Raw genomic sequence first — 15,932 nt, forward strand, 5'->3', positions numbered from 1 at the left:
TTCTGCAATACAAATATAGAAGGCAATCGAAAACATTCCATTATTACCATCCAAAGCAATGATGGATAGACACACACCTCCATGTTTCCCCTTCAAGAAACAACCATCTAGTCCTATCATAGGCATACACCCTTGTACAAATCCATCTAGAGCAGCCTTGAAAGCAACACACAGAGTTATAAAAGTATGGAAATTCTCATGCCTAGAATGTATTGCAACACTTCCAGGGTTAGAAGCAACAAGTTGCCTACACAACTCAGGCAATTTTGCATATGAAAGATCATAACTTCCATGTATTTTCTCCATTGCTATGGTCCTTGCATGCCAAGCCTGCCAATACTTCATCCTTACCTGAAACTTATGCATCATTTCTTCTTTGATGTCATTAGGAGTAAAACTCTTATGATGCAGCCTCATTTCTATCTCAATTCGACTTGCTATCCACTGGCCATTTGTCATTAGATTCCTGTCTTCTGCATCACCAACACATGTATGTATATCATTCATGCTTCTACACTTCATTGTATGACCATTTGTCATCACCCTGACATAACACTTCCATTTACAATCCTGCAACTTGCATTTCCACTCCATCTTACCACTGTCATTTCTTGTCTTCTTCAATATGAACTTATTACTAATAACATAAAGTCTAATGTAATCCCTTAATTCATACCTGTCTTTCCAAGTCTGACCAACCTCCAAAATCAATGGTTTTGCACCAGTAGTAACACCTTCATCAGTTGGTATGTTGAATGTTCTGTTTACAACATCACTAACTCTACCAGCATTGTTTACATCTTCATCAAGCTCATGCTCATGCTCATGCTCTCCAACAACATAGGCATCAAATTCAATATCACTATCACCTTCAGAAGGGATGTATTCCTCATCTGTTGATTCACAACTGTGGTATGCCTCTTCTGCATCAATATGATTCACATCAACTTGTGGTCTTTCTGGCCTTGTTGGTTTATCAAACAGATCTAGTAAGTATATATCATAACCTATTTCTTGTACAGTACAAAATAAAAAATAATATGTAGGGGCCCCTAATATGTAACATACCATTGTCTGTTGTCACATTAATTATCAGCTTGAGCAACATTCTGTTCCACTCCAAAGTTCAAAAAGTCAAAGTTTAAAGTGTCATCAAACTCACCATGGCCTGTTTTATCTACTAAAATCAATAAAACATTTTTCAGAAATATGAAGACATCTCAAGAAAAAAGATAATAAAGAGCAAAACGTACCTGCAACTTGAGAACAAGATCTTTGGGAGTGAGAACTTCTCCTACTATTCATCTTCCTTTAGGTAGAGCTTTGAGACTTTTCTGCATCACCAACACCAAGCACATCACCAACACCAAGCCCATCACCAACAGTATTGGACCCAAGATCTTTGGAAGTATTGGTCCCAGACCCAAGCCCATCACCAACAGTATTATATTCCAACAATTTTTTACCCTTAAAAGAGCCATTTGTCAAGTCCATCATCCTATCAACTTCTTCAATTGTTGGCCATTCACCAAGATCAAAATCTTGTCCTTTCTTGCATAGTATGCCTTCAACATATATGACATCATCATCACTTTCTTCTGCTTCATAGTCAGTGGGTGGGTACTCACTAGAATTATCCTCATCATCAGTACTACTCAGTTCTTCCACTTCAATAACTTTGACATACAAATGGCTATACCCTCTCCTATCTCTACTTGCATGACCCCACATACAAAACAGATCAGCATCAGACACAATTTGTCTTCTGTTTTCTCCATCAGCCCAACTAATCTCAAGTATAGGGTTTGGGGGACAATCAATTTTACATGTGATCTAAGCAACCAATTTGACCATATTTGCTACATCACCATCAATCATGTCTATATCAACTGTGTTCCCACCCACATACACATTACGCCTAACACCATCCCTAGTTGCTTCTCTCCATTCTCCATTAAAATGTATCCTTAAAACCCTATACCCTCTGACAGACATTCTTCTGAAACGGGAAACACAGTATCACAAATCAAACACAGTATTACAAATCAAACATTTTTTTGATCATACAATCATCATTACAAAGGGAACATGAATATAAACTTCCAAATGTCACAAAATAAACACCCCAAACTACAAATCAACCCGACGAACATAAATGTACAATTTTTTTTAAATTTCATACGAAAAAGTAAATAGTGAGAGTGAACTTACCAGTGAAATAAGTGAAGTGAGAACGAAAGAGAAAGACGGAGAAGTCTACCAGTGAAATAAGTGAAGTGAGAACGAAAGAGAAAGACGGAAAAGTGACCACAATCAAATGAGAAGAAGATCAACAGTGTTAGAGAGAGAGAATGATCGGATAAAATTAGGGCACATTTAGGGGGTGGGGGGACCCAAAATATTCCCGCTATATAATAGGGGTAAAGTGGGCAATATGGAAAATATCAATTGACGGTACTCACAAAACAGACGGAGTGGGGGGCAATCAGTAATGATTTTCAAAATTGGGGGTTATCGCCAAAGGGGGGTACATCCGTGGGGGGTTAAGTAAAAAAACCCCTTTAGTGTACGCGTGTTTTGATTTCACTTTCTGAGTGATGACCGAAATGCCAAACATATCCCAATTGATTTTATATCATTGACTGAAATTTAACCCTCTATTTTGGAAATATTAATGATTGCTTCCTACTCCGTCAATTTCTTGGGTAACAGGCGTTGATATTTTTCATATTGACAATTTTATCCTTATTTCAAATTTGTAAAAACCCCCTATTTTTGCAAAAGGGTTTATTCGTGAAAACCCCCCATTTTATGGCATGCTTTTGTGTTTACCCCCCAAATTTTGAATCATCACAAAAGTCCTCCCACTCCGTCCTGGCCCCGTTCAGAAATCATCCATATTTACTCTATTGCCTAAAATACCCCTAAAAAAGAGCCGTTGGGTTAAGTTGACTCTAACAAGTTCAACTATATGTGAAATACCAATTTTACCCTTCCTGATGTAACCACTATAAATTGGGTTCATTAGTCTCCAATTTTCTTGTTTTTGGAGAAGATGGGTGGTGGTGGTTCTGGAAGTGCCTCATCAAGTCAGGTTAGTAATTTTTGAACTTGTTTTAACAGACTTTTGTGGATGAAGTCATCTTCCTCATCAAGTCATCTTCCTCAAGTCATCTTCCTCATCAAGTCATCTTCCTCAAGTCATCTTCCTTCATCAAGTCATCTTCCTCAAGTCATCTTCCTCAAGTCGTCTTCCTCATCAAGTCATCTTCCTCATCTCCTTTTGTGGATGAAGTCTGCCTCTGCCAAATTAGGAGTCAAAACAAATGAAAGTAAAAAAATGGGGGGTTTATACAAAATAAAAGGGTTTTATACAAATTAAATTTTTGCTTGTTTTTCTGTGTTAATATCAGGGACCAATATCAACAGGTGACAATAATGAAGGTTTTGGAGGTTGTTTTAACTGTGGAGAATCAGATCATTGGAAGTACCAGTGCAAATGGCTAGATTATCCATGTGTCTACCCTGGTTGCAAGCTAACCATGGTAGTTAGGAAGAGTGGCCAGAACACAAAGATGGGAAAAAAGGTTTCTTAGGTGTAAGGGATCACCAATATCAAATTGGCTTTAAGTGGTTTGATGAACTGGAGAAGCAAAAGAAGAAAATGGTAAACTGAAGAAGCTTCAATGTAAGAGGGTAAATTGAAGAAGCCAATCAAGAAGAGGTAAACCGGCTATGTATTGATGGTCTTGTTAAGATGCAAATAGAGGGCAATGTAACTCTGATGTAGCGAAACTTGTCAAGAAGCTATCGGTTTCAAAAATAATGTATCTGAATGTTCCCTAAATTAATAGATGACATTTCATATTTGAAGACATATCTACAATCCCTATTTTTAACCAAATTCAAAATCTAAGAAACACACCTTCATTACTGACAACATACATAAGTACATACATAAGTACATAAGTCCCCAAAAAACAACTATAGTCTTAGAGATATAACACCGCAACCATAAAGCACTACAACACAATTACATCGACAAAGATCTTTGCAACCATAGCACTCTGACCCGTAACCAAACACCAATCGGACAGATTACACCAAACACCAATACCATAACCAATATGACAATAACCAACTGTCTAACAAACAAAACAACATATTTCCAAAATGTTTCCAAAATGCCAAGCATAATATTAGGTCATCCTTGTTGTGAAGCTGGCTATGAAACACCTCCAGTGCAAGATGCTTGACTTGATATATTATTCAAGGAAGCTTCTTTCCTTCTTCTTTTTGGTGGAGGCATGGGTGCTGTGACAGTTGTAGTCTGTGACTGAGTTGGTGGCTGAGTTTGTCCATCACCATAAGATGCTTCAGTTTGGTTTTCTACATTTGCCCTACCCCTTCCTCTTCCCCTGCCACCCCTACTGCCCCTTCCTCTACCCCTCACAGGTACATCACCCTCATTGCTTTTGTTAGATTCAATCACTTGACCAATGACTCTTCCTCTTCCCCTTCCCCTAGTGCCCTTTCCTCTTCCCCTTCCTCTCATAGCCACAACACCTTCAACACTTTCATTGACTTGATTAGTTTCATTGCCTCTCACAGCTTGAGTAGCCTCATCATTACCTTCCGTGAACTTGATTAGTTTGATCTGCTTTGTGCTCCTCTTCCTCTGCCCTAGTGCCCTTCCTCTCTCCTCTTTACAAGTTCAAGATTTCAGAACTTGTAACCCAGTTCTGGTGGTCAAGTGGTCTAGTCAGGTACGGGTTTGGAAGTGATCTAGTTCTAGGCCTCCCACCTCTTCCCCTTGGTTTTGAAGGTGGATTTGAACCCACCTCACCACCTTGGCACCCCCTTACATTATGCCCAATCACTCCACACCTTGAACACCTAGTTGAGTTCACATTTTCATCATCATCTCTCCTTCTGTTGACTCTAGGCCTCCCTAGTTGTCTTTGTCTCAGTGGGGGGTAAATGTACTCAGCTGGTTGAGGCTATAAGTAAGTAACCAACAACAAGTAAGTATAAAACCAACAACAAGTAAGTACAACAAATAAGCATATATAATAAGCATCTATAACTAGCAACAAGTATAAAACAAGGGTAAACAATTAGCCATAAACTAACCAACTCCCACTCATCCTCATGCAAGTAAGGTTTGATATGACCACTACATGCAGCTTTGTAAGCTTTGGCAGTTAAGTAAGGGCTACAGTACCTTCAAAACCACCAACAACAAATAAAACAATATGTAAATCAGTAAAAATGAGAAAAACACATTTAATAATTTTAAAAATAAAACAGAACTACTTACTCAACATATTGAAACCTCCTTGGTTTTAACACATGACCACAAAGATGAATGCAAGGGATCCCCTCAAACTTTGCCACTCATTGCACTCACATGTCCCTGCTTCACCAAACTAATAACCCACCACTTTCCATAAGTATTTCTCACAAGAAAATTGTTGTCATCTCATTGGAGCAACACCTAAATTCCCCAATTGAATTTTTCCTTTTGGGATTATCTCCTTAACCCTAGGCACCAACTTATCATCACTCCAATCTTTACTTTTCTGCTTCCTATCATACAACAACTTCATCTGTAAAATCATGATACAGGACACCATCTTCACAATTGGTTTGTCCCTAGCTTCCAATATGAAACTATTCCATGCTTGAAGAAATTGTTAGAAAAGATGGTCCTGATTTGGATGTGTGATCAAAATGTGATCTTGCCCAAAGAGTAATGTCTTCATCAACAAATACTTCTTTGCATTCTCCTCTTTCTTCCCAAGCACATCCATGAGTTTCACAAATTCTGTTTTGGGAGAAAGTCTTTGCAAAGATTCCAAGCTTCAAGCTCCAAGCCCTCCATCCGGTCTTCATGTTCTTTACCATGTGCCTGAAACAAAATCTGTGATTGCAGTTGGAGAAATAGTTTCCAACAACATTCACTAAACCTTTCTGCCTATCAGATATAATGGTTAGCTTCTCAGGGTGATTAAGGAGATGTGGTGCCATAATATCTAAAAAAGTGTTCCAGGTCTCAGTGTTCTCTGCAACACAAACATAAAATGCAAGGGGAAACAACCCATTATTACCATCTAAAGAAATGATTGAGAGGCAAACTCCCCCATGCTTCCCCTTCAGAAAACATCCATCAAGTCCAAGAAGAGGTCGGCACCCTCTGATGAAACCATCTATGCTAGCTTTGAAAGATATGCAACAACCTGTGAAACTCATATAGCTTGCATCCTTACTACATCTAGCAATACTACCAGGATTAGAAATCAGCAGTTGCCTACACATCTAAGCCACTTTAGCATATGACAAATCATAGTTTCCATGTATCCTCTCCATGACTAGGTTCCTAGCATTCCAAGCTTGCCAGTACTTAATTCTAACTTGGAACCTATGCATGACTATTTTTTTTATGTCAGTAGGCTTAAAAGTTTTGAAATGTAACCTCATGTCCTTCTCAACTTGTTCTCGAATCCATGTAAGCATTAGCCATTGAATTTCTATCTTCAAAGATCACCTCACATGTATGCTCATTGTTAAGCTTTCTAAGCTTCATGGTATGTTTATTTGTCATTACCCGATGTAACACCTCCAATGACAAGGCTCCTTGCCCTTGTTCTTACAAATACATTCTATCTTCTCCTTTGTCATTCTTTTTAAACCATATTACAAACTTATTCTTAATAGCATACAATCTTATATACTTTCTACATTCATATCTATCACTCCACCTCTCGCCAACATAAAGCTTTAACCCCTCCTTTCCTCACCAAATACACCTTCATCATTTGGTATCTCGAAATGTGTTATGTATCACACCAATGTCTACAAGATCATCATCTACATCAACTTGGTTATGAGAATTCCTAGTTTGATGCACCTCAGTCTCATCTGGAAAACCCCCAACAGTTTCATCACTATCAGACTCACCCTCAATAGGCACATAATCCTCATCTGATGAAGTATCACTATGATATCTCTCTTCTGCATCAATTTGATCAAAACTGATCTCTACCCTCACAGGGCCATCTATAAATGAGTAAACAAATCAACAAATTAAAAAAAAAAAATTGAAACACAAATACATGTTTCAACCCCATATGTAAATCAGTAAACATTTCAAACCTTTTGAAGCATTGACATTAGTTTTTGACATCCTCTGCAATATTGTAATCATTGAAGACAAAGTTTAGAAATCAAATGTAACAAAATGACTTATGAAAATAGTAGTGTGAGAAGAAAAATACCTTCAAAATCTGAATAGTCTTTCCTTTTGGTTGGTCGAAAGCTGATCCCTTTTACTCTTATTTATTGATGGTCTTTCAACAGAGTGGTCCCCTTGGTCCCCTTGGTCCCTCCATTTGGTTCATGCCCTTGGTCCCCTCCATTTGGTTCATGCCCTATAACCCCACTACCCTTCTCGATATTATATTCCAACAATTTGTGTTTTCATTTGGAATCTGTCTTTTGTCAAGTTGTCCAAATTGTCATATACTTCAATATCGGGCCACTCATCTAAGTCAACCACCTTCCCACCTTATATTTTTCTTCTACCAAGATATCCTCCAAACTCATGCACACCGCCATCATCACCGTAAGGGAAGCCATCACTGAATCTCTACCTCACCGGCCATAACCTCGATTATAGTACCCACCACCACTACTAAAATATCCACCTTCATTTGTCCCTCATTACCATCATCCTCATCACTATCATCCTCATCTCTATCATCCTCATCACTACTCATCACAACTGTTTCAGTAATCTTCAAATACAAGTGAGTGTATCCTTCGTTATCATTCACAGCATGAGACCACATATACAACAACTCTGCATCTGAAGTAATAACTATAACATCATGACCTTCAATCCAACTGACTTCAATCACAGGAATGGGAGGGCATGGAATTTTCTTTGTCACCCAAGAAACCAATCCCAACAAGGTTGTTTCTTCAGCCTCCAAACACTCAGTATCCACAATATCCCCTCCCTCGTAATATAACACTTCAACATTGTGCCTCCTCTTAGTTACTTTAAAACTCCCACCATAATTAAATCTAAAAGTTCTATCATCGTACACAACCATTTTTCTCCTCTTGACAAACAAGGAAAACAAGATGCACAAAAATGTTACTTTTTTTTAAGTGGAATGAAGTACAAATGGTGAGATCGAGGTGATTACAAACATTATTAACAAATACTACAGCAAGGTCAAGAACTAGGTTACAAACAAAACTTCAAATGCATGCTTAAGTAAAAGTTCAACAACGTACCTCAAGTGTTGCACAAACAGCTAGATCGGGTACCAATTACTAGGGTTTCTTAATTAGAGTTGCAATTATGAGAACAAATGTTGCACAAACAAACTAGATCCGGTGTTGAACAAGAAGCGCTTATGAGAACTAGAGTTTCTTAATTGGGTTGTAATAATTTGGGGGTTTTATACTATTAAGAGATTGGGGGGAAATATAATGATTAATAATGATTTCCCGCTATTACAAAGGTTAAATATGGTTTTTCACGATAAAGTCAACAATTGTCAAAGTCAAAAGGGCTAAAATAGGTATTTCAATCGATCATTGAAACGACATGCATGGATGCAACGGATCTTTTTTGCAATAATTTGTGTTTAAAGGGGAGGGTATTTTGGCAATAGAGTAAATATGGATGATTTACGAGCGGGGGTCAATTTCGGAGTGGGGGACTTTTTGATGATTCAAATTTTGGTAAACACAAAAGCATGCCATAAAATTTTTCACGAATTTGTAAAAACCCCCTATTTTTGCAAAACGACTTAATCCAAAACCCATCACCAAAATTTCAATAATTAATAATCCAAAACCCTCAAATATAATTAGTACATCTGAAATAATACGGGAAATAATATGGGAAGCAAAACAATTAATGCCCGAGAATTGGGAAGCAAAAACAAACGATGGTTGCTGGTGTTATGGATATTAGGGAGCATCCGATATATAATGAGGATGAGGATGGGTTGCTATATCATGATTAGGAAGAAGGTGTTGAAGAAGAGCTTGAGATAAAGCTGCATGAAGATGAGCCAGCTTTCTTGCAAAGGTAGAGTCGATATTCAATACTCTATTGATATGTCACCTGTTAAGATCTTTAAGAATCCCGAAGGATAATTAATTAAGTCGTGAAGCTGCACTTCGGTTTGATGATTGCACAACACTTGAAACTGTAATCAAGTACATGACTGATGGTATGCGAGATATTGATTGATGAAAACCTTTCTCAGTACTCTGTAATTATGCTGGACGAAACTCACTATAGGACAATTCACACTGACGTGCTTTTTGGATTGCTAAAACAACTTGTGCAAAGGAGACCTGAGCTCCGTTTAATCTCGCAGTCTTGTTCGAAGAAGCTAAACATGTTATTAAATATAGTAAGAAATCTTCTAGAAATTTGTCTGAAAGGGTGAGATGTTTATCGTCGCGATGGGCAGCAAAGATGGAGACGAAACAAATGATACAAAATGGAGATGAAACCCATCAAGATCAAACCAACGCAAACTCTTCTGCATGTCTGAACTAGATTTGGGTCCTATATGACTCGTTTCTTCTGATGTTGTTGATACTGAACCGGCTCTATACAAGCTATTATGTTTGTTGTTTGAGCCAAGGCTCGACTATAAGCTTTGAAGCTTGAAAATGGCGAACCATCTCTCTCTCTCTCTCATAAGAAGTGGTTTGGAGGAGGAAGGTGTAAAGTGGGTTTTATATATAGAGGTAAGAGCTAAGAGGTGATGGGGAAATGAAGTGGTGTTTGTTAGAGTTAGAGATAAGTAACGGAATTTGGATTTTGGAGTTGCAAAAGTTAGAGAGTAGAGAGGAGGCCAGGAGTGATGACCAAGCATATGGGTGTATATGAGAGGTTTAGACATGTGGAGTTGTTGAAACTATCAGATGGATATCAATGGTTAGGATTGAATCTTAAAAATTGAAGTTCAACACTTGGAAGTTGGAAGCTTGTAAATTTCGACAGAATTTTTTTTTAAAAAAATAGGGAGTTTTTACAAATTTGAAATAGAGGTAATAAACAGGTAATTTGAAATATAATATAATTGACGGAGTGGAAAGCAATCAGTAATGATTTTCCAAATGGAAGATTATCTAAAAAAGAGATACAAACTTCAGGGCTGGGTTTAGGGCCGGGGTTAAGTGAAAAAAACCCATAACCCTTCTTTCTAAGAGCTAAAAGAGGTAATAAACCCATAACCCTCTTTCTAAGAGCTAAAAGAGGTAATTTACAAAGAAACGCAAGGAGAGTTAAGTTCATGGGGTCAGTCTTATTACCATAGTATTGGTGGGTAAATATATGAAAGAAATGAAGATCACTAAAAACTATCAGCAATAGGCCATGAGATAAGCATTGATTCAAATATTTATTATTCCACTTTATTTTTGCATGTTCCTCTATTATAAGAGGATCACAATTCTAACTTGAATTAACAGAGAAGTATTTCTAAGGCGGTGTCCCACAACTTGTGCAAGTGCAATGAAATTGATCGTCACAACTGGCGTGAACGTGTGCAGCTTTTAAGTACTTGTTGGAACAAAGTTCAGTACAGAATCCAGGGGTACATTGTCGAATGAAGAATTGATCGGCGGCACATACTGCAGCCTCTCCAGATATGTTACCTGCATTAATTCCAAATGTGAAAACGTGTTATGGTGGTCCTCGTTGGAATTATATCATAAAATAGGTCAAAGCATTTGAAGGAAAATTATTGGCATCCTTAGCAGAAAAGTAAAATAAATCAACTGATATGAAAGAGAATATGCAAGTTATCTGCAACTATAAATAATAAGTGATACAAAAATATAATATTAACACATTCATGTATTTCAACCAAACAAGATATAAAAAACTACATGAGTTCAGGACCTTTTTTTGCACTGAATAAAAAACATATGTGAAGCAATAAAAAAGGGAAGATAATGAAGGAAAACTTGACGGATAAAATTGTGATATTGTTGTTTCGATCAAATAAAAAACAATAAGTAGCTAAAATGTATAGGTTGGAAAAAGGTTTACCACTAGTGAAGAGGAGCACAAGAACGAAGAAAAAGGAAACGGAAGTAAATATCTTCATATTCAGAAATCTGTGCAAATGAATGAAGAATAAAATTAAGCAATTGTAGAGGAATATATGTATGTTAAGTTGTATGGCATATATATATACTAGTATGGAAGATTTCTTAATATTTGGTTTCTTGGTGTAGAGATTTCTTAATATTGGGTTTCTAAAAATGCTGTTTTAAAAACGATGGAAATATGGTAAATATCATAAGTTGACCACGCATATAATAACAGATCAAATAGATTCCAAACTTGGAGAAATATTTGAATTTTTAAGGTAAAAATTAAGCAATAGGCCAATCACCAGTAATCACCATAAGAGCAAATTCCTTTAACAATGTGATGGAATCAATTAGAGTCCCCTAGAGATATTTCTCTTTTGCATATTTTTTATACAAACTTGGCAAAGTTGTGGCAATCAACGCAAATACGAAGGTTTTTCATGACCTTGATTGGTACCCCTGAGCAAGTACCAATTAATCTTAGTGCTATAGCTAATTTCTCGCTGTGAGAGAGAAGCATCCTTTCCTTCTGCTCGTCGTCAACATCATGCAACACACAGCTCAGATCACAAACATATCCTGCCTCCTTGATCTTTACTAACAATTCCTTAACCTTGGTTAAAACCTCGTCCTTTTGTGGATGGGACCAATCACCAACGTGAAAGGTGTGCACTGTCTGATCCAGTTTGACCCAGCTTCTCCCAGGTTCCTTTGCCACATCTTTTCCCTTCATTAGCTCCCTCACATTTCTCACATCTTCCCATCTTCCATTAGAAGCATATAAGTTGGAAAGAATAATATAATTGCCAGCATTTTCTGGTTCAATTTCAAATAGGCGGCGTGCCACAAATTCACCTACAAAAACATTCTTATGAGCCGCACAAGCACCTAGGAGAGAACCTAAAATAGCTGCAGTTGGTTCGTAAGGCATCTGTTTGATGAATTCAAAAGCTTCGTCAACTCTCCCAGCACGTCCAAGTAGATCAACCACAGCCATAATGCTCAAGCTCTGGTCTAAGCCCAACTTGTCGACCGATCATCACCTTGAATATTGACAAACCTTCCTCGACTAACCCCCCATGGCTGCAGCCTGACAAAACAGCTATAAAAGTAATATTGTCTGGCTTAACTTTATTTTCTTCTCTCATTAACTGAAACAGGTCGATAACCTCTCTACCTAATCCATGCTTACCATATCCCACTAGCATTGCATTCCAAGTGATAACCGTTCTCTCCAGCATTCCATCAAAAATCCTTCTCGAGTAAGTAAGACTTCCGCATTTTGAGTACATATCAATGAGAGAGTTACTAAGAACAACATAATTGGGTAGCTGAGAACGGAGCAGTCGGTTATGAACTTGTCGGCCATGATCAAGTGCAGCCAGTCCAGACAAAGCAGTTAAGACACTAGCATAAGTGACATAATTTGAGTCCATTCCTTGTCTCAGCAACTGGCGAAACATTTCCAGTGCCTCCTCATCTAGACCAAGTTGAGCATACCCTGATATGATAGCAGTGCAAGAAACAACATCTCTCTCCGGCAAACTTTCAAAGACTCCTCTAGCTTCATGGAACCTACCAGCTTTAGCATACATGTCAAGAAGTGAGCTTCCAACAAATACATGTGATTCATAATTGTTCTTGATTATAAGTGAGTGCAGTTGTCTTCCACTGTTGATCCCACGGTCACCAGAACAACAAGTAAGCACAGTTGCATAAGTGAATTCATTAGGCTGTGTACCTGCCAAATTTCTGAGTAACTTTAAAATGAAAATCACAGACTCACAAAATTGAAGCTAGTAACAGATAAGTATCTCCTAGAACTAAAAACAAACTCATATACAAACATCGACAACTAGGGACGGGAAATTGAGATTATGTTCATAAACTTTTCAAACTATATTAGCTAGTTTAGCCGATAGAAAACATTGATCAGTCTCCAAGTTGCAATGTAAAATTGTTGGTCCCTGCTAGTGGTGTCAAATGGGCCGGGCCGGGCTGGCCCGGCCCTCAAACAATGAAGCCCTCATGCTTTGAGGGCCGGGCCAGCCCTACCCTCATTTACTTCTCGGGGCGGGTCGGGTCGGGCCAATACTTAAATCTCGAAGCACTTTTCCTCCCAACCCTCTCGGTAGGGCTTGAAGGGCCGGGCTTGAGGGCCAAACGCGTGAGGCTCTGGATACTTATGTATACATTTTGATTTACAAAATAAATTTAAAACATTAGTTAAAAATGATAAAATCGAATGCACTTCACAATTAAACCTTCAAACTACTAAAAAAAAAAAACTTGTTAAAGTTGTATTAGTCAATTAAGATCAATTAAATTCATTTCATAAAAATATTATAATGAAATTATAAGGTTGACAAACTTAATAGATAAACGTTTTTTTAAGTAATTTTTAGCATATTAATGTTAAAATGAAATATATTGTAAATTTTTTTATTAAAATATATGTAATAAACTAGTTTTCGAACCCGTCCTACGAACGGGTGCCGTTATATGAAAATATTTTTTTTCTTATGATTTGAAAAAAACATATATTTTTATTTTTGCTTTAATGTATAAGTAAAAAAAATATATTAATATTATATTTATCTATTAACTTTTACTTATGATAAATTAGAGATCATACTAAAATCTATTTTATTTTCAAAAACTTAGTGATAGCGAAAAGACAAACTATATACTCGTAGTTGTCTATCAGCTCAAACACTTGTCTATACATACAGTTTTCGATTTCTTGTTTTTTTTTTAGCTTAATTCAATGCATTTGCATACAATTTTCAATTTTCCATTAATTATTCTTTGAGGTTAATTGAATGCATTTGCATCCAATTTCCAGTTAATTATTCTTTGAGAATAATTCAATGTATTTATATCCAATTTTCTGTTACTTATTCTTTGAGGTTAGTTCAACACATTTTCATCCAGTTTTATGATTTCTTGTTAATTATTCTTTGAGGTCAGTTAAATGCAATTTCATCAAGTTTCTAATTTTCCAGTAATTGTTCTTTGAGGTTAGTTCCATGCAGTTGCAACCAATTTTTGATTTATTGTTAATTATTTTTTAGATTAATTCCTTACATTTGTATCCAGTTTCCAATTTCTCGTTAATTCGATGCATATGCATCATATTTTTAATTTCATTTTAATTATTGTTTGAGCTTAATTCGATGTAGTTGCATCCAGCTTTCGATTCCTATTAATTATTCTATGAGGTCAGTTCAATGCATTTGTATCCCGTTTTCAATTTTTCGTTAATTCGTTGTATTTGCGATTATGCATCTAGTTTCTGATTTTATGTTAGTTAATGATTCTTTGAGGTTAGCTCGATGTCATTACATCCAATTTCTGATTTTTTTCGTTAATTATTATTTGAGGTTAGTTCGATGTATTTGCATTCAGTTTTTCGATTTCCGTTAATAATTTGTTGAGGTTAGTTCTATGCATTTGTATCCAGGTTTCCAATTTTCCATTAATTGTTCTTTGAGATTAGTTCGATATATTTTATCCAGTTTCGATTTTTCGTTAATTATTATTTGAGGTTAGTTCGATGTATTGGCATCCAGGTTTCTAATTTACCATTAATTATTCTTTTTGAGGCTAGTTCAATATGTTTTTATCCATTTTTCTATTTCTCTTTAATTATTCTTCGAGGTCAGTTCCATGCATTTGCATCCAGTTTCTAATTTCCCGTTAATTATTCGTTGTGTTTAGGTAAATGCATTTGCATTCATGTTCTAATTTCCATTAATTATTTTTTGAGGTTAGTTCGTTACATTTGCATCAAATTTCTCGATTTCTCTTTAATAATTTTTTGAGGTTAGTTTGATAAATTTGTTTCAGTATTCGATTTAGGTTGGTTCAATGCAGTTGCATCTAGTTTCTGATTTTATGTTAATTATTATTTGATATTAGCTCAATTCATTTGTATCCAATTTCCGATTCTCCGTGAATTATTCTTTGAAGTTAGTTCAATGCATTTGCGTACAGTTGTTTGTTATGGTGAAATTTATTGGAATTGGTGAAATTTATTAACGATATGATTGGATAAAATCCGAACTAAATTGAAGACTTGGCTGAATAAGCAACACATTTTGCTTGACCAAGTAACTTAATTTAAAAATTGAGTTGGTTAGAAGCTTCTGTCGAATAAATAATGCATCTGATTAAACATGTTGATGTGTTAATTCCTTTGATTTGTATTTGTGTTTAATTTTTCTCTGCTTGTAAACTTTCAGCCCCTAAGCCAAAGCCTTTACATGTTGTTTTGTACTAATGTAAAATATCAAAACAAACCTTAACCCAAAAAATATAATTTTGATTTCGCACCCTGTGTTTTCCTCCTCCATCTACATCCAAAAAATTTAATATGGATATGTTATCTTTGCTTGGCATTTTTTTTTTTGATATCGAACACAATATAACTTGAAGTAGTAGAATTGTAAAAGTGAGCTGCTTATATTATAAATTTAAACTAAAAATTAACCGACTCTATAGTGACAAACTTTCATAAATAAGAAGCGTTAAACCTTGGCCATTAAAAAAATACTATGTGACCAACATAATAAAGTTTTGGTATTAAAGTACTAATCCTCATGGTTTTCTTTTCTTTATTATGGAACTCTCAATGCCTTTCATTCCTTTTAATTTTTTTCTTCGAGATAATATATTTTATCTTTGTTGTGTTTATCATCAACTAAACAATCTAGCATAATATTTTTGAGGATGTCGAGTTGATTCTGTTTCTCTTCAACTTCTATTCTTTTCTTCATAAGTTCTTTGAAATT

The 15,932-nt window shown here is 36.1% G+C and overlaps 1 long non-coding RNA gene and 1 pseudogene across 1 annotated transcript; both read right to left on the minus strand.

Annotated features, from left to right (window-relative positions):
• Nucleotides 1-10,426: 10,426 nt before the first annotated feature.
• Nucleotides 10,427-11,326, minus strand: LOC147485215 (uncharacterized). Its single transcript, XR_015201891.1, has 2 exons — nucleotides 11,093-11,326; nucleotides 10,427-10,695 (listed from the first exon to the last, which is right to left on the minus strand). It is a non-coding gene; the product is annotated as an uncharacterized LOC147485215 (long non-coding RNA).
• A 36-nt stretch (nucleotides 11,327-11,362) lies between these two features.
• Nucleotides 11,363-13,200, minus strand: LOC147485216 (putative pentatricopeptide repeat-containing protein At3g13770, mitochondrial pseudogene; annotated as a pseudogene).
• Between the last annotated feature and the right edge of the window lie 2,732 nt (nucleotides 13,201-15,932).

Source organism: Coptis chinensis, chromosome 7 (genome assembly GCF_015680905.1).
Source record: "Coptis chinensis isolate HL-2020 chromosome 7, ASM1568090v1, whole genome shotgun sequence".
NCBI classification, from domain to species: Eukaryota; Viridiplantae; Streptophyta; class Magnoliopsida; order Ranunculales; family Ranunculaceae; genus Coptis; species Coptis chinensis.